This window comes from Macrobrachium nipponense, chromosome 28 (assembly GCF_015104395.2).
Source record: "Macrobrachium nipponense isolate FS-2020 chromosome 28, ASM1510439v2, whole genome shotgun sequence".
Classification (NCBI taxonomy): domain Eukaryota; kingdom Metazoa; phylum Arthropoda; class Malacostraca; order Decapoda; family Palaemonidae; genus Macrobrachium; species Macrobrachium nipponense.
In genome coordinates, this window is record NC_087217.1 from 5,715,013 (window position 1) to 5,734,437 (window position 19,425).

The window sequence follows — 19,425 nt, forward strand, 5'->3', positions numbered from 1 at the left end:
ACCACTTAATTAGAAACCAAAACGGGGTTACCACTTAATAAGAAACAAAAACTGGGTTTTACCATTAATTAGAAACAAAACTGGGGTTACCAACTTAATAGAAACAAACTGGGTTTTACCACTTAATTAGAAACAAACTGGGCTTTACCACTTAATTAGAAACAAACTGGGTTTTACCACTTAATTAGAAACAAACTGGGCTTTACCACTTAATTAGAAACAAACTGGGCTTTACCACTTAATAAGAAACAAACTGGGTTTTACCACTTAATTAGAAACAAACTACCACTTAATAGAAACAAAAAACTGGGTTTTACCACTTAATTAGAAACAAAATCACCACTTAATTAGGAAACAAATGGGTTTTACCCACTTAATTAGAAACAAACTGGGCTTTTACACTAATTTAGAAACCAAGGGTTTTACCACTTAATTAGGAAACAAAAACTGGGTACCACTTAATAAGAAACAAACTGGGCTTTACCACTGCACCATCAGGAGGAAAGGAAACCACCAAGTGCATACCTGTAGAACCTACTAATAAAACTAATAATCTAAACGCTAATATCCAAACACACAAGAGGGAGCTGGCATGACGACACACCAAGAAACTTCCAAGAGGAGGAGGGATCCGAGGAAGGCATCGATATAAAAATTCGAATCCAAGTCTGAGAACTCTCGCCTGAGCCTCCTACCGGATCCTTCCGACGAAAATCAGACAGTCGAGGGGAAAACTACTTTATGATGTTAGATAATTGTGTCTGTAGAACCTCGGACAAGCTAAGCGAGATCAATACGTTGCCACTGGTGGTAAAGTTCCCAGTAACCCGAACTGCTGCGGGAGCACTGAGGACGTGGCGTAGGAGGAGAGAGAGAGAGAGAGAGAGAGAGAGAGAGAGAGAGAGAGAGAGAGAGAGAGAGAGAGAGAGAGGGATACACAACTTTGTGAAATCTATTTCAATTTTTGTAATAAAAATGAATCTGTACATGAAAATTTAACGAATCTCTCAAAGAGAGAAATGAAAACAGAATGCAAAAACTAAAGGGTGACAGGAGGATTGGATAGAGGACGCTAAGAAAAATGTCGAAAGCAGCAAGGAACAAAAATATAATGATGATCCTGATGCTGACGAAGAGAAGAGAATCATAAAATGATGGACATGCTATACATTAAGGAAATAAAAAGGCATCATCACTCGTATTAGGCAACGATAATGACTGGCAATCACAATATAAACTTGGGAAACAGAGTGATAGCCACAAAGGAATAAGTAATAAATTAACGTTTAACAGATACTCGAGGCTACCTAAGGATATTTATAAATTAAAATACATCTGCATAATAAGCAATGAAACTAAGAATGAAGGAACGAAATTCACACGCATAAACGCAATCTCATTTGATAGCATATTCGTGATCCAATGCAATAAAGAAATATGGTGGACATTTGTACCAGATTCATTCGCAATACATGGAATACCTGGTCAAGGCCGCTTTACGTGACTGTTATTCAGTTGAAAAACTTTGGTTTTGCAATACCCAGAGCTTTAATGTGGCTCCTGAATTTGTTCTTTGGACAATCCGTACATAGCGAAGTAAGTATTATATAAAAAACGTAGTCTTTCATTTAAACACCAATTTGTAATGACCCCAGCCTCTCAACCATCATAAGTTCAGTTTAGACCAGGGATTCTTAAACTGAGGCATTCATTCCACTTGCAACTAAAATCTGGGTTATAAACCCACAGTCTTGAACAATGGGCTGTATTTTATTAATCGATGATATACTTGTCCTTCGACTTTTCCCTGTAAATAAATATGCTAAAATTGTTATGATTTTCTTTCTTGTTCCGTTCCTGGCAAACCACTTTAAAGTAAAACTCAGCTATTGACATGTTTTGGACTCATACCGGAACCTAATAAAGTATGCGTATTATTGATGATTTCGACAGCCTGGGGAAAGGGACATTGGAACTTTCAGGCTCAATCTAATCAAGGTCTGGAAATGTAAAATGGCTATGAACAAATATTTTCAATAATGATAAGTTTACCTTTGAGACAAAGGGTAACGGCACTACTAGATTTAAAAATCTCTAAAAGTCGAATTTTTTTTTTATCTCTTGAAAGTTGTAACCTCTTATTTCTTTTATAAATTGTACTTTTGTATCATATTTTCTTGAAGATGCCTTATCATCACCATCACGGTCTTAAGAACAGGGATCAAACGTAAACCTTACTCCAAAACAGGTGACAAAATTACACGTGTCAGAGATATTAAAAACTGTTCCTCTCTCTCTCTCTCTCATCTCTCTCTCTCTCTCTCTCTCTCTCTCTCCTCTCTCTCTCTCTCTCTATATATATATATATATATATATATATATATATATATATATATATATATATATATATATATATATATACCGTTCTTATGACCGTGATGGTGATGATGAGACATCTTCAAGAAAATATGATACAAAAGTACAATTTATATATATATATATATATATATATATATATATATCTATATATATATATATATATATCTATATATATATATATATATATATATATGTAATGTAGTGTGTATCAAAGATCCTGGGTATCAAGAGAGCGCATGTTTTTCGACGGCAGTTGGCAGTGATTGGAAAGTCATTTGAACGACATTTCCATGAATTAGAGAGATGCAGGCGATTGCTAACATTCGAGACTGTAAAAGGGATCCTGGGAACGAGAGCGATCTTGCGATGAGTGTGCAGTTAATTAACTTCATTTGCCCACCACTCCTTCTAAGTGGAAGCGACCTTTAGTGTTGCTGCAACAGAGAACTCCAAGTAAGACTTAAAAGAGAACCCAAACGCCAATCGTCCAATGCTACCTCAGTTTTGTTAACTCTATAACATATCTTTTATAACAATGACCGTATATTTCCAATTCAATGATAAACAGCTTGTTCACGGAAGAAGTCACTCTATGCAGGTTAATAGGAGTGCTAAACAGTTACAAGCATTAGAATCTCAATACTTCATTCAGGGACATTCATTTCGAACCAAGAGATTGCCTCATTATTGCCGGAATTAAGCAAGACACTGGTGAACTGCATCATCTTTTCCAGTGCATAAAACGATGCGTGTCAGGTGTTTCTCAGCAAACTGTAAATCGAGTCATGCAGTTCAGTATTCTTTCTTTACTGGTTTGCTTTCAAAGTATAATAAGATAATAAGATAATTTGACCAAATTTGACACTAAGTTCGGACATTAGAAGTTTAACATCAGATTATGATCGATGCCATCAACCTGCTCAACAAGTGCGTTAATCGAGAACTTACTTTATAAACTGAGTTTCTTTGGCAGACTGTTTGATGAAAAACTGAATTCCTAAAATCCATTTTAACAGGTATAATGTCATTCTACCTAAAGGTTCATTATAAGAACATTGTCACCTACCTAATCCACTTTCAAAGCTTGGATTAACCATAAAATCCTCCCATCAGAAAACAGAGCCATAAGATAACACCTCGTTCCTCAAACAATCTTTCGCTCTGTTGACAAAAAATGTCTCCCCCAACCAGGATCCAGGAAGACCCAGTACTGTCTCGACAAACTGTTAATCTCGTATCCACACCAATCTTTAACCTTTGGAAGCACGTATTCCACGTATTTATACATCAAAGATCTGATTTTAACTCCTTTTCGTACTTCCTTTCTTGCTAGATCATATGACTTGTCTATCTTATGAATTCTGCATGCTACAACCTTAATCTCACCAATGTAAGTCATACATTCACACTTCTTCTATTACAAAACATAGTGAATAATGGTTAACCATGAAAGACCGACGTCACATCAGTCATCATTATATTTCCAAACATCTCTGCAGAGCAAAACGTAATATGATTATTGTTTGGCTAACAAGCAAGACGCAGGGGCCCTCGCATTGTGACATTCAGTGAAAACAGGCAATAGGCGGCTATATATGGAACTGAAAAAAAACTATACACAACAATCAAGTTATCAACTATTATGGAGGACCCTAACCTACGCATCGTAATTCAAAGTAATATTTTATGTCCTCTTTTGCACCACAAGGTTATCTAATCTAAGGGGCATAGTCAACCATTATCCACCATAGTCTTATTTGTAGGATATTGAAAATACATGCCTCTTAACAAGAACGGCGTTTGAATAATCTATCCCTTTAACAAGAACAGCGTAAGTACAAAATCAAGGACAAGGCTGCAAGAAATCTGAGCTCCTAACCAACAACGAAATGGCAACAACAATACCAGGACAGATTCGAAATTCAAAGACCAGGATGGATACACATAATCAAGGTCGGGTGAGAGTTAATTTCGGAGTTCGTAGTAAGTACAACATGAGTGCAGTTATCAAGGTCAGGGAAGCTCGAACTTGAACTCCTAACAAGGAGTCTGAGAATACAAAACCAAGGGAAGGAAGGAACTGCAACTATTACGCTCCTAACAAATCAAATTTTAGAGGAGAAAAATAAAAGAAAAAAAAGAAACAGCACAAATTCAAGGTCAGAACGTCTCCAGTCGTCCCTATTCAAACATTAAACCCCTCCTTAAAATGCCAAAAATATAGTGTGATACGACGGCAAAATGGAAACGGATAATATCACTGCTATAGAAGACACCTCAGTTGGTGCTGAATCTCTAAACTTAGGTAAACTAATCATAATTAAGTGAAAGAAGGAAACATATAAGAACTGGCAACTCAAAGTCTTTGCAATTAAGAGCAAAGTCAAAAACGTTTATGCATGAAGTCGCCTGCTGTAAGCAATGTACTGTATGCAATTTCTTCAGCCGAAATGATTCGAGGTGGCATAGTACAGCAAACTGGTTATGCTGTAACTGCTGCACCTTCTCCAATCACAATGATTCTACGAACAGATAAACCCAGCTGTATTTGGCGTTTCCCGTGGTTCTGAGGCTTGGCTCAAAATAAGCAAGTGCAGAGAACACCAAAAATTCTCACGAGTCATTGTATAGCTGCATTATTGACAAAACGACGTCACAATGCACAATCTTGAAGCCCTTATCGTCGCGTGCCACATTCTTCAGTGGAAATCGCGATGAAGCAACAGTAATGGGTTCGTGTCTAAGGACCACGTGATCTCTTGACAGCTATGTGATGCGTCATGGGCTTATGGAAACCGGCTTATCTGGCAGAAATCAAATCTCCTAATACTTTAACAACCATGGGCTGGATGAAGCTGGTTTTTATTTAACAATATCCCAGGAATCTCTTAATCCTTTACTGAGCGATACTTCAGCAAAACAAAAAAATAATAATAATAAATTTAGAACTTTACGAAAGCAGTGTGTCTGTATCTATATATTTGTATATTTGTTCATCCATTAGAAATTTATATTTTTTTTCTTGGAACATCCATGCTTTATCATTAAAGCAATTCGACCATTCTTTTACATGCTACATGATATGGCGTAATATATTGTTTAAATATCTATGGGAACCATCATCATGTATTTCCTTATCTTACAAAAACGAGGAATCATCAGCTTCTCGGAGGAGATAAGATATCCTTGGTGCGACTAAATAAAAAAAAAAATCAAGCGATTTAGATACTCCGGACAAAAAGTGGCAGGATGAGTTGGTGTATACAAATATAGCTCTGAACGCTACACCGCAGGCATAACGAAAAAAGTATAATGGGACCTGCAACACAGTGAGTGTGTGTGTGTATGTGTGAGAGAGAGAGAGAAAAAATGTTCTATACACGAGTCTAATAACAGGTAAACAGACGACAAAAAAAAAAAAAAATCGAAATACACTACTCGTTGTTCACACTTGACTCGGGAAGCAAGACAAAGCTACATACTTCCATCTGGATTTTGACAAAGCTCCACAAAGAACAAACGAATCTGCTTAAGGCACGATGCGTGGCTCACATTATGAATGTATAACCAAGATGCATTCCAAAGCACGAAGAAGAAGAAGAAAAAAGGCGACAGATCACATTGTGGAGCCCCCCCCCCCCCTTCCCCCCCCTCCTCTCTCTCTCTCTCTCTCTCCTCACCTCTTTTTGCCCACGGCGCAGAATGATAAACTATGATCCAGCGTGGCAACCATTTTATGCTAGAACCAAAGAATCCATTATCCGGTGGCGTCAAAGCGGTATCCTACTGTTATGAAAATTTAAGGATCAGAGAACCCTTCTCAGCGACATCAGACATTGCTATGAAAAACAAAATCAAACAAACGGATACACATGTACTTTGCGCGTAGATTAATTATACTTACATATATACATTAACACGAGCCCTTTTACAGGAATGGGTGGTGGCCTCAGATAGAAAGCAAGGCAAAAGTGGCTGCCATATTTTTATTACAAATATTGAAAAGAGAATGTTCTTAAAACTTCAACCACTTACACATATGAGTCATCAGCAACGTGTCGAATGGTCCTACGTGTATTGCTTAATTCAATCTTATCTTGTACATATACATACAAGTATTATATATATACATATTTATATGTATATGTGTATACACACACACACACACACATATATATATATACATATATATACACTTAAATATTTATAGTATATATGTAAACAGACACACGACTATACCAACGGTTTATCACTTTGCAAATACAACTAAAAATTCTTGAAGCCATCCGACTTTCACACTATTATCAAACAGCGTTCCTACATTCTTTGTAATTATATAACAACGAGGAGTTGCTGCATATCAAACAGGCATGCATGGGAGAACTTTGCCCGGTAGACGTGACTCACACATTTTCTTTCACTATGAATAATGCAAGTCTTATGGAGCTCATTGATTTTATCAAGGGCCCTAGGGGATATAGGGGCGCGATTTGCCTGTGCACTGACCATAGGAGATATCAATATCCACCAGACTTCTTCTTTCCCCCTTCTATCATAACGAACTCCAGTTCAGGAATTTGACTTGCTTGTCATAGCTAGACACAGACCCCTCTCACAACAAGAATCATTCCAATACATATCCCGAGAGATTTGTTTGTTTGTTTGTATGGTGTTTTTACGTTGCATGGAACCATAGAGGTTATTCAGCAACGGGACCAACGGCTTTACGAGACTTCCGAACCACGTCGGGAGTGAACTTCTATCTCCAGAAATACATATCTCTAACACCTCAATGGAATGCCCGAGAATCGAACTCATGGCCACCGAGGTGGCAAGTCAAGACCATACCGATCACGCCACTGAGGCGTGTATATCCCGAATATCCCGAGAGAGAGAGAGAGAGAGAGAGAGAGAGAGAGAGAGAGAGAGAGAGAGATGCGAAGATAAAGCTTGTATGTCCTTGTCAAAACCTAAACAGACTTTAGAGAAAAATAAAAAACACTGCGGCAGCACGAACACTCCAACACGGAGTGTCCCATGAACGAAGCGCAGCCACGTAATAAAAGCCTACGAAAAGCAATAAATGATGTATAAAACACGTCTTAACATCTTCGAAAATAATAAGTCTTATTACTGACTTTCGTGCTAGTATCTGATCTCCTACCATGCATGGTGTGCTCACTACTAATATATAAACGTTTATCCAACTACGATTAGCTAAACTAGCAAAGAAGGACGAGAATACAAATGGTTTCAGCTAATTTCAGTAACAACAAACAGGACCGAATTAATAAAGGCTCAACAGTAGCGCTACCTTGAAAAACTGCGGTAGGAAATGCCTTAGACATTACAACTATTTCCGGTCCAATAGAAAAGAAAAAATAAGAACGATAAGCGCGGGTCCACACTTACATAATTACGAGAGAGAGAGAGAGAGATGGGGTGTGGGGTGTGCTGTGTGTGTGTGTGTGACTAATGTAAGCGTCTGAAACCGGCACATCGCCGATACCACGTGTCTGGTGTTTTCCTTCTTCCAAGAAGACGACCAAAACAGTCTCAATACCTGTATCGACCAACCACGCCCCGCGTTTAATACGTCTCGCCAACCTTGGCAATGATCCAGCCGGAGATTATGTAACAGTTAGATCATTCCATAAGCTTTAAAGACTTCCTGTGGTAAATTCCAAAGCCTGTTAAATTCACTGTGGTTATAAAACTCCTCATCATTTTTTTTCATTCACTGGTAAGCCACTTGGAGCGCCATGCAAATTGCAACGGCTGGATCAAAAGGCAGATAGATATAAGGATAAGAAAACCGAAAAAGGAATCGTGGACAACAGGAGCGATAAAAATCAATTGAAGCAAAGAAGATCAGCAACAGAAATATGTAAAAAAAAGATGGTCTGGAAAATAGACTGAAATGAATTAAAAACGAATGGTCTGAAGAGAGCTAAAAAATTACCATTCTTTTCCCCTTTGTGTATTTTCCTCTGTTCAACTTTTTGTTTTAAACTGAAGATACAAAATTACTATTGTTTGTATATTACAAAAGTCGGCGTCCATTAACAGCTATTCAGCTTAAGTAAAAAATCCTGACTGATTAATGAAGTTGTGTTGAGTCTAATTGCAGTCTATGATTTTTACAAAGCGTCTTATGGTATTATAAAGCTGAAAACTGCCCGCCCTAACGTCTTATATACTTGATACATTTTCAGCTGAACAATCCAAAATAATAATGGTGCAGATTAACGGGCAAAGAAAAACACTAATGCTATGGACTAGACGTCGAAACATCTAACAGTTTTTTCGCGGTTCCAAACGTTAGCTAGATCCCTCATCCATACGGTCAAAAACAAATTCCAGGTTTCCATAGCTTACAGTAGCCATGATACACAGATACCGTAACTGTTTGGTATTTCAACACCCAAGAAACCTCCGACATCCAACTTTCACTTCAGCCATGAACAATTCAACTTGCACATTATGTGTCAATTAATGTGCTATTGTTTATTCGTAGCATAACAATGCCGACATAACGTCCTTGTACAGTAAACATCCTCGGATTACAAGGAGACAACTTGCGCCACTAATGTTGCAAGGTCAGACGACTCCTTAATCAATATTCTATTCAAGAACATAATTAACCGTTAATGGTCCTTCAGTCTACACCACTTTCAGGAGTGTTTTCATAATGGAGAGATAATGAGTCAGTTCCTAATTCTGACTACTCTCTTCAGCAATCTCGGATTATGAGATGGTTACTATTCTTTGACTATTCTTCTTAGCAATCGTATGAGATCATGAGATGGAAAATACTTGACTATTTTCATTGTCAATCTCAAAAGATCAGGGAGTAGTTACTATTCTCTTGACAATTCTCATCACTAATTTCCAGAAGTGAAAGGATAATTACTATTCTTTGAACACTTCCAATTAGCAGTCTCAAGAGACCAGAACATGGTTACCAATTTTTGTGGCTGTTTTGTGAATTAGTAACCCCAATGGGTGAGGACATAGGTACGAATCTTTTGGCTGTTCTAATTAGCATTCTCACCGGATTACGAGATACTTACTATTCTCTGGATGAAGATGTGTAACCAAGTTTGGCTTCAGGTTACGAATAACAAACGGGAATCAGAGAGAGTACAACATTACGATGGATACTTCCCTATGTTCACGGTGGTTTATTATTTCCATATCATATTTCATTTCAATTTTGATGTAAGCAATAAGCGAAATTATCACAACTTACAAGAGACAAAAAAATACTTTCTTAAAATGATTTACGATTCCACATATTTAAAAAAAAAAAAGCAAAGGAGAAGAATGAATCAATATTTTCAATCGAATTGAGAACCGACTTCACTGAATTCGTTATGACCTTATTTAGGCCAGTTTAAATAAATACAGACATTAATCACTCAACCAATCAATCAATTTATAAATAACTAAACAAAGTTGGAAAGTTGGAAAATAAAAGAGCGCCACAACCTCAACGGGAAAAAAAAAAAAGCTTGCTTTCATGACAGACGCCTATACAGCCAACCTGACACCTCTGTGAATAGGCTAGTAGCTCGTGTGGCTGCCCCTCCTAACCCCACTCCCCCAACATCCAACACCTCAGTTTCAAGTTCAAGGTCAAGCGTCGAGTTGACCTCCATTTCTAATAAGTAGGTGTAACAGCGGCTGGGAGATGTCGTTCCCTTGCACCGACTGATAGAAGGAAAGTCGCATATAAAAACAAATGAAAGGATTTACTGACAAACATCATCAGCTGATGGTCATCCGCTGGACAATGCAACATATTTTTTCATACTGAAAAGGATTTAGGTTTAATCACGAAGGTAGCATCTGTTAAGAAATACATACTACAGAGGAGGAAATATATTCAAGATTATGGTATGATCGTCATATCTGATAAATAGTAAGGTTGATTCTCGTAATGCCAAGGATGTAGAAAATTTTTAACGAACAAAGAATCAGGAAGAGAGAGAAAATATAAAATTAAATGAAAACGCAATATCTGATAAATAAATTTGAGGATATTTTATCGTAAGAAGAATCCCTGCTAATGACGTAATATTTGTTGAATCAACTCTGCATAAAAAAAAGTGCTATTTAGAATGGACAACCAAGAAACTAAACGCTACTCCCATTAAAAGCAAGCGACAAAACATTCAACCGATTCTCACTCTCATCCTCATGAACATACAGAAACATCCATTTCTTTTACAGCGCAAATTCCTCAAGAAAATCCTCAGAACGCGAAGTCGAAGCCAGATTTAAATAATTTATATTTTAATGTTCCGTAATGGCACCGCTTGAAATGAATGTTTAATTCGATACGTATTTAAGAAGTGAAGTGTAAACATTAATGTCAGACCTGTTTGTAAACAAAGGCTTGTGAGAAGGCTAAGCTGCATTTGCTAACTGGCACCAATGATTTCGGGCATTTGAAAAAGGAAAAAAATCTGTCACACTGTTTGTGAACTAACGCTAATTCATGCTCTTAAACCGCTAAAAACAACAAAAAATGTCTCACACTGTTTGTGAGCGAACGACAATTCATGTTCGCAAACCAAATAAAATAAATAGAGGGAGAAAGAAAAATTATGCATACTGTTTGCTGACTAACATGAGTTCATTTGAAGAGAGAGAGAGAGAGAGAGAGAGAGAGAGAGAGAGAGAGAGAGAGAGATAGGAATCTGATATGATTTACGTCCATGCCTACATGGCATTCCCAAAATCTTTACGAAGGGGAGGAGACAGAGAAGAGAGGACAAAGGGGGACGCACAAATCGGAGATAACTGTTCATAAACTTCAGAGTAACTCTGAGCTAGACAATTCGGGCCGCGGGTTATTATTATGCTCTGCATGCACGCAACATTCCACTACACATTCCTCCTCCACCTGTAGCCTAACTGAGCGAATGTAAGCGCACGCACTGACATACAAAAAGGGAAAAAAAAAGCCATTAGACTGTAACCGCAAAAAAGTATAAGGTGGATGTAAACACAGGAAAAAAAAAAAAAAGGCCTCTGCTACCTCAAAAAATAAGAGCAGAAGTCGAATACAAGCCAAATATAAAAACATGATCCGAACGTAAGGAAGACATAAAGCCACGTGGAGCAAAAGTCACGAACAAAAGAAAAGAAAAATGAAAGAGAAGAGAGAAAATTGGTCCAAGAAAAATTGTGAACGCTTTTGAGTAAAAATGTTTATTATCTTTTTCAACATTAAGGCGGCCCCCCCCTACCTATGTTGGCTCAAGAGAAATAAACCAACAATAACAGCCACAATCATACTTTAACACCTCTTTCTAGGGTGAGCCCATGTGCATACAATCTTAACACCACTGGCTACCTCACTCGCCTGCATAAGACAATCCATTGTTCTTGTTTGCATTCCCTTGCTTCCTGAATATTCAGGCACTTCCTTCCAGTACATCTTTTATTCCATCTATCCAGAGTTTTCAAGGTCGTTCTCTCCTCCAGCCTAGTACCAACTCCAGATTATACAATCTTTTATTATTTTTACCAGCTTACCCTCCACCATTCCAAGAGACCAAACCATTACAGAATATTAAAAGTCATGTTTTCACCTATGCAAATGTTCTTGTCTTTTAACATTTTATGTGTATCCCCAAAATGCTTGCACTACAACACATTCACTTCAAAATCATTCATCCATAAAGAAGAATAGACTCAGTAATCCCTTTATATATTGCCACCTTGGCTTTCACTGGTACTCCAAGTCATTCTAATCTTGCTTAAATCTAACTGTTCTCCTTGTACCCTCAGCATTCAATTTCTCAAGGATTTCAAAATTTACTCTAACCTTTTCCACTCTTAATTCATTCAATTCTATCTTTCGTATTCAACACCTTTTGAAAATACTCGAACATTAACTCCGAACTGTATTTCCTCCATCTGCAATTCTTTTCAGTTGATTCAATACTTCCTGTTCTCCTGAAAGTCCTTGTTTAGCTCCTTTCCCCTATCATTTGCCTTCCTCTGCTCACTCAGTTCTTTCTTGACTTCCTTTCCATAATTATGTAAGCCTTCACATGATCCGATCATCTGTTATACCATTGTAAATCAAATAATCTCATTTTTTTCCTTTCACTAAAACTTCAATTTTCAATCACTGAATTCCTTTTCCTCTCCTTCTGTACCCAAAACCACTCTTGTTGTCCTTATGACCTCACTGTGCAATTTCACACATTCCTCACCTATACCTTCAACCACAAACCTTATTTCATCGATTTCCACCTGACATGTTCTCCTCACTTTTACCTGATCAAACTCAATTTATCTCCAACCAAGTTTTTACCTCTTCCTTTACAAGGAAAACTTACATCCAAGTCAACTTTTGATTCAAACAAATAATGATTAGATATCCATCCAATAAATCCTCTTCTCATCATAACATCAAGCAATTTGTTCTTCCATTTATTCTATACCGAACCATAATCTAGCAATATTTGCCTCACTACTTTCTCTTTCCCAAGTATACCTATGAATATTCATTTTTGGAAATCATGTATTTCCAGTGAGCAAGCACCTTATCAAACATATTTCCATAAGACTCCTTCATTCCCACTTACTTCAGAGACTCCATACCTCCCAACCATGTTATCTCCTTCTCTTGTCACTACCTTTGCATCCAAGTCATGCAGCACCACGTCCTTTTCTCTTGCTCTTCAACCCCAAACCAGGAACAAACTCCAACTCTCCCAAGGACATTCATGTACCCTTTACAAACACTGTTACAACACTTCCACATGCCACAATCAATCGTACCTGTGTAACCCCCAAACCAAATCATTTTTACTCTCTCGCCCGTCGTCAGGGTTTACAATCTTTTCCTTTAACAATTATAAGAGATTCCCGTACATCAAATCACAATTTACTTAAAGAATTATATTTGTACATACTGTAACATTTTGATCTTATTTATAGAAGTCTTTATACTACTAATGGGCAAGCAAATTGGAAAAAACTATGGCAAGCAATATCACATAATGGCAGTAGCAAAATATCTTCAAAGGATTGCAGAAAGCGCTTTCATTTTCCATCATCATTAGGAACAACAATAGTGAGTACAACAAAAATCAATCGGGGCACAATTCAAAGAGAATAATGCAGAGGGATGCGAGATGAAGCTCTTCACAGGGGCAAAGAATAAGTTCTGGTGCAGCAGATACATCACTCCATTAAGCATGAATAAAAATTGTAAGGTGCAAATATAAATCGATCAAGGAACTATAACATAAAAAGTTTGTAAAACTCTTAGTTTACCTACTCATGGTAAACTGTTCATACAACGCAACAAATTGCAATAAAATGCTGTTCCCTGCAAAGATTTGAAAAAATTTCAAAGAAATGAACCAACCTTGCAAAAAGCCTTATATATAAGGTCGTTCATTCTAAATTTACGAAAACTGTCTACATTCTCAATATAGAACACCGTATCGTTTCGCATACGTTTTTCAGGGACGTCGCTTGGCCGGGAGTCGGAATGACACAAAACTCAGATAAATATTCAACCTTAAAACGAACATTTTAAGTGTGCTGTAGAGCAATAAATATTCCTTGGAGTAACCTGATCCATTCTTCTCTAAAGCGCATCCACCATTCACCCAATGCAAGTAAAAAGGCTAGGATGAAAGTGTCAGAATAGTCAGCAATCATTTCCAAAAGGCTAGTCATCACAGCAATGTTATTTACGTATAAAAGGCATTTCATGCAAGTATGGTGAAAGACTGAGCCGTAAGTTTATCGAAAGTGGCGCGCTCTTGCCCTAGCCAACAATGGATCATAAGAATACTGCCACTGAAAATAGATTCAAACTGTGTAAGAAAAGCTAATGGAAGAGAGGAATGAGCTAAAAGGAACACAATACATTGGGCTCCAGCATCACTTGGAATGAGCTTTATTTGGAAGTCCAGAGTGAATATAAAACATGTTTGAGAATGCCCTCTGGGTGATTCGATGTTTTACTCATGAGGTGTTCATTGCCAGCAAGAAGATAGGAAATACCAACACTTATCTAGCTGGTGTGGACATCTAAATAGTGCTGACAACACAAAGGCAATACTGTAAGAAAATCTTTTATCAATCTAACAGGAAAAAAAAGTTTTCTATATATGAAGCTATTTTCTTACATGCACAACCATCGCTAAAAGTTTTCTCTTAAAAAACGAAAAAAGGAAATGTATATTACAGCATCCTCGTAACGTTTCAGTTCAGTACAAGATTTCCCAATGAAATGTAAACGAACTGGACATGAACTGTTCAACCATGGAGCAATCACAACAGTTTCATCGCGCATCATATGTACATAATACGTTCACCACTGCAATTCCACTCGGAACGATAATTTTGTTGCATTTCCAATGCCGACGAGTTAGTAATAGCCAAGTTAAATAGATCGGTATTACCAAACCTGATTAGTTTACTTAAACCATGTCAATTCTTTACTAATAGATTTTGGGCAATTTTTTTTTTTTTTTTTTTTTTTTTTTTTTTGACGTTTCCGTGGTTCTTCATTGAGCTTCGGCTTGATATTGATAACCAAACATTAAAGCCCAGATTTCAAATTTAATAACAATAAAAACCCCATTTCCCAATCAGAGGGCCCAGCTCCGAAAAAATAAATAAGCTACTTCACACGGGCAGGATATCAAGTAACAACCAAGTACCTGTTTACTCAGGTCAAGTAAGCGACAAACGCTGCTTCCCAGTGGTGGGTGAGAGGTGGCCAGTTGCCCAAAAATAGAACCGCTGGCTATTAACGTGCCGTACCCTTAACCTAGCCTGGCCACTTGGTTCTTACCTCAGCAAACATTTTCGCAGATAGTATAGTTACTCACGGAAAGTAACTTGCTGCAAGCTACGTGCACGGTTAAAGTCCTAACTTTATTTTGCCCTCAGTAAACGACCCATTAAGGACAACTCGACTGATAAAATGCTGCAAGATAACTCCCAAAATTTTGTCTAAAGCCATTAAGTTTGCGCAACACCAATGACTCGATTAGGGCACATACTATGAATGTCATGGTCACTAACCTCGGTGTTATCTGAAATATGAAGCTTCTATCTCTCACAGTTCAGAAGTTAGGACCAAGGTAAATGTTACGTAAAGAACTTAGTCCTAACACAATAAGAAGGCTAACAGAAAAGCAATTGAAACGAAAATGCAGTCTGACGGACCACCTCCTTTCTCTCACACCTTTGCCTTATGGGCGACCTTTGTCCGAGAGAGATCGTTTCAGAGATGAACAATTGGAACCTCCTGCTCTAAAACAACCACGCTGTAGAGCAAGAGAAATCTACAGTGTTCTCATTTAGATGATTCGGTGGGAGTTAAAATCTTGCAGTGCTCTCACTTAGATGATTCGGTGGGATCAAAGTTTATTGGTGAATTACTAAAATGTCCAGCATATCACTGAGAATTTAATCTATTTTTTTTTATTGACAGAAACAAGTCCATCTCATTGGTTGTTCAAGGACAGATGAACCGTTTTCTTGGGTTTGCAACTCGAGCCTCTTCTCTCGGTTATATTCCGTTTATGGAGAACCTGCAGGTTACGTTCATGGAAAAAAATTGTTCAAGACATCTGTACATATTAAAGTACAATTAACTTTACTACATTAAAATCTGGGAATAAAGGGATATTATTTTAAAACTAATTAATTAAATACCAGCATTGATTAGACAGCTACAAATCTACGTGATGCACATGATGCGAAAACTTTAGTGGCATTGTAGAAGAAAAACAATGACGGATGCCGTAAAATATGTGGTAACCTTAAATGGTGTCAATTACGTTTTTATAAAACTTAATATTGAAAAATATGATTTCTAGAGACGTCTAATGAAAATTACAAAAATACAAACACGTGCGTCAACTTAAAAAGATCTTCAACCGCCCACAATCTTTTAAAATCTACACCGCCCACAATCTTAAAATCTACGAACATGCAGCTGCCGTACAATGAACACGCAATTTCTTAGTATTCTCGTTAAGTTTATCATATCATATCATCTGAAATAAATCAACAAGTCGGTCCCCGCATATTCATGGATACGACTTCAACTGAAATACTTCTTTACTATTGCAGCCACATTTTATGTTGCGTTTTATCTGCTGGGGAAAAAATCGAAACACGTAAAATTAAGAACAAAATCCAACTTAAAAAAAAAAAAAAAAAAAAAAAAAAAAAAAAAAAAAAAAAAAACGGAAAATCACCTACCTGATCAGAAAGAGACACACTAGAGGGCGAAGTGGCAGCTGATGAAGAAGACGGAAAGATCAAGGTAGGAATTGCTATGGAGATGCAGATGCAGGTGATGGGTAGGGTGTCGAGGACACACAGATGTTGGCAAGGATGTAGATGATGAGGAGGAGGTGTAGGGTATGATGAATGCCTCTACATTTACGACTCTCATCGTGTGGGCACCAACCTATTCAAATCAAAAAGAAAATCAAATTAATTAAAACTTGGACAGCACACTGGGCAAGTTAGTTAAAGCAAATAAAACAAGATAAAAACAAAGATACACATGGAAAGGAATGCTAATCAATATATAAAAATGAAGGAAAACCTAATAATATAAAATCCAGTGAACCGTCAAGTCATTCTTCAATAATTTTACTGCACGATAACCTAACACACAAACATAAATTATATATATATATATATATTATATATATATATATATAATATATATATATATATATACATATGTATATATATATATATATTACATAAATAAATGTGACTAAAGTACATTCCGTTATAAAAAGGGACCTATTTCTAGAATATATTTTTCAAGAACGTTAGTGCATTTTATGTATGCATGCATGCATGCATGCATACATACATACATACATACATACACACACACACACACACATATATATATATATGTATATATATATATATATATATATTATATATATATATATATAGACAAATGCGTCGATGGAAAAAAGTGAAACAATGGAATGGATTCTAGGCCTTTGAACACATCGGTCCTTTACTACAAGTCTGCTAGTAAAAGGACCAATGTGTCGAAAGGCCTAGCAACGACTCCATTGTTTCCCTTTTTCCTCAGTGGCATTTGCCTATACTTATACAATCACATTCCATATCTTCGTGATTCAGTTATACATATATTCATATGTATGTGTATACATACATACATACATAATGTGTATGTGTGTGTGCGCCACCCTTCCGATTTTCAACTACTCTTTAAGATGAGGCTGCTGGCCCAGCGCCCCTTTTCAGGAGCAGCGAAGCACCACACTCGACTAACTACCAACAATTACAGTCAGGTCTTTTGTCAATGCAGGTGATTCTTATTGCTACAACCCAGCGTCAAAGTATGACTGAAAGCAGCTGAGGTGTCATGGATGGAAGCAGCAAGGGCTATAAGATATGGATGAAAAGAGAGTGAGAAGATGTAAATCTAAATGAAAGTAGGGGCTACTCAATCCGAGTACTCTTCTTGCGTGATAAGCAAATGCAGGAGAGGGAGATGCGATGATAATCCTTGGGGAAATGAAGAGGGTGAAGGAAATTGCCTATACTTTGGGAGAGTATGGGATGATGATACGAGCGAGCTGTAAACGATTAGGGAAGTCGAGTGGAAAGGGAGAGAAAGAAGGGGAGAGCGCACCAGATGAAGGATCACAGAATGGAAAGGGGGATGTTTTCTCGGGCAGCAAGGAACGAAGAGTATAGGAGAGCAAATCATGTCACCTCTCGGTTGTGATTTTATTAACCAAGACAATCTTAGATCAATTAGATAACTGAAGTAATAAAGTAGAATGAAGGAACAAAACTTCCATTATCGGTTCAGGTAAGGTATACATATCACTTAGACATAATCTATATTGAAATTGCTCTCTTCTACCAGATTGGAAGGTGGAAAAATGAGGAGAGTAACGAAGGGAAAGAGGAAGCCTTCAGCAATAAGCTATAAAGAATCGGAAAATAAACTGCACGATGCCAAAGGGAACAAAGGAGTGGCAACCAAATATAAATTGCGATCCTCCGATCTCTTAAAATATTTCGCAAGCGAGAGAGAGAAAAAAACCAGTAAAATCATGAGGCAATATTAAATGTGAATTGTTTCCTTCACATGAAAAGGGAGTGCCGATGTTTACCAACCATAAATGTCTATCATTTCCAATACAACATAATACGCGTCCCCCTAACGATATGCAAATAAGACACTGTGAATATCGCTCACCTAATAAGGTTAATAGGAAGATTTTACACCTACTGATTCATCAAACTTTCTTATTCAGTTTAAAGATGAAAGTTTGTGAACGAATAACAAAAAAATCATTACATATATATACTATATATATATATATATATATATATATTATATATATATATATATATATGTGTGTGTGTGTGTGTGTGTGTGTGTGTGTGTGTGTGTGTGTGTGTACATAGTTTCCCCTGACACGCAGTGGCACCTGAGAAACAGTACAACAGTCACTTACAATTTATAATTTTAATACTGAATAGTGACTTAGGTGAGCAGAAAGCTAACACAACACTATCCACTTCATACACAGAAAAAAAAGGGCTAACATGCAGAGCATCGAATACCAGACGCACACGGCGCCATTCAGTTCTATCTCACTTTCTAGCATAAGAAACCACTCAAAAAATTGTAATACATATATTGAGAGAAATAATTTCTGTATCACAGGCCAAACAACTAATGCATACGAACTGCTTATCCTGGAATCATTGTAATTATTTATTGAACAACTGGTTCCCTAGTTAAATACCCAGACCTCCTCCTCACAGCTCTACCCGAGTTCTGTCTTCTGCCTTCTTTGTATAAGGTTGGCTATGGAACTATGATCTGCTTCTTCTTCTTCTTCTTTTTAATTTTGGGGGAGGGACATTCTAGCTGTGTTGTATTTTATTAATTTTATTGATTTTTTTAGTAATTTTTACAGTAATTTTATTCATTATTTAACAGACTGCTTGGTGATGAAACACAATTAT

The 19,425-nt window shown here is 37.1% G+C and overlaps 1 protein-coding gene across 7 annotated transcripts in view; it reads right to left on the bottom strand.

Moving 5' to 3' along the window:
- LOC135201380 (solute carrier organic anion transporter family member 74D-like) overlaps positions 1 to 19,425 on the bottom strand; it is a 381,276-nt gene that overhangs the window by 208,432 nt on the left and 153,419 nt on the right. For 5 of the 7 annotated variants that reach the window (XM_064230232.1, XM_064230234.1, XM_064230230.1 and 2 more), the window contains one exon: positions 16,639 to 16,849. The exons of the other annotated variants lie outside the window; for them this stretch is intronic. The gene's annotated coding sequence lies outside the window, so the exon portion shown is untranslated. The remainder of the gene's footprint in view (positions 1 to 16,638; positions 16,850 to 19,425) is intronic. 7 annotated transcript variants of the gene reach the window in all.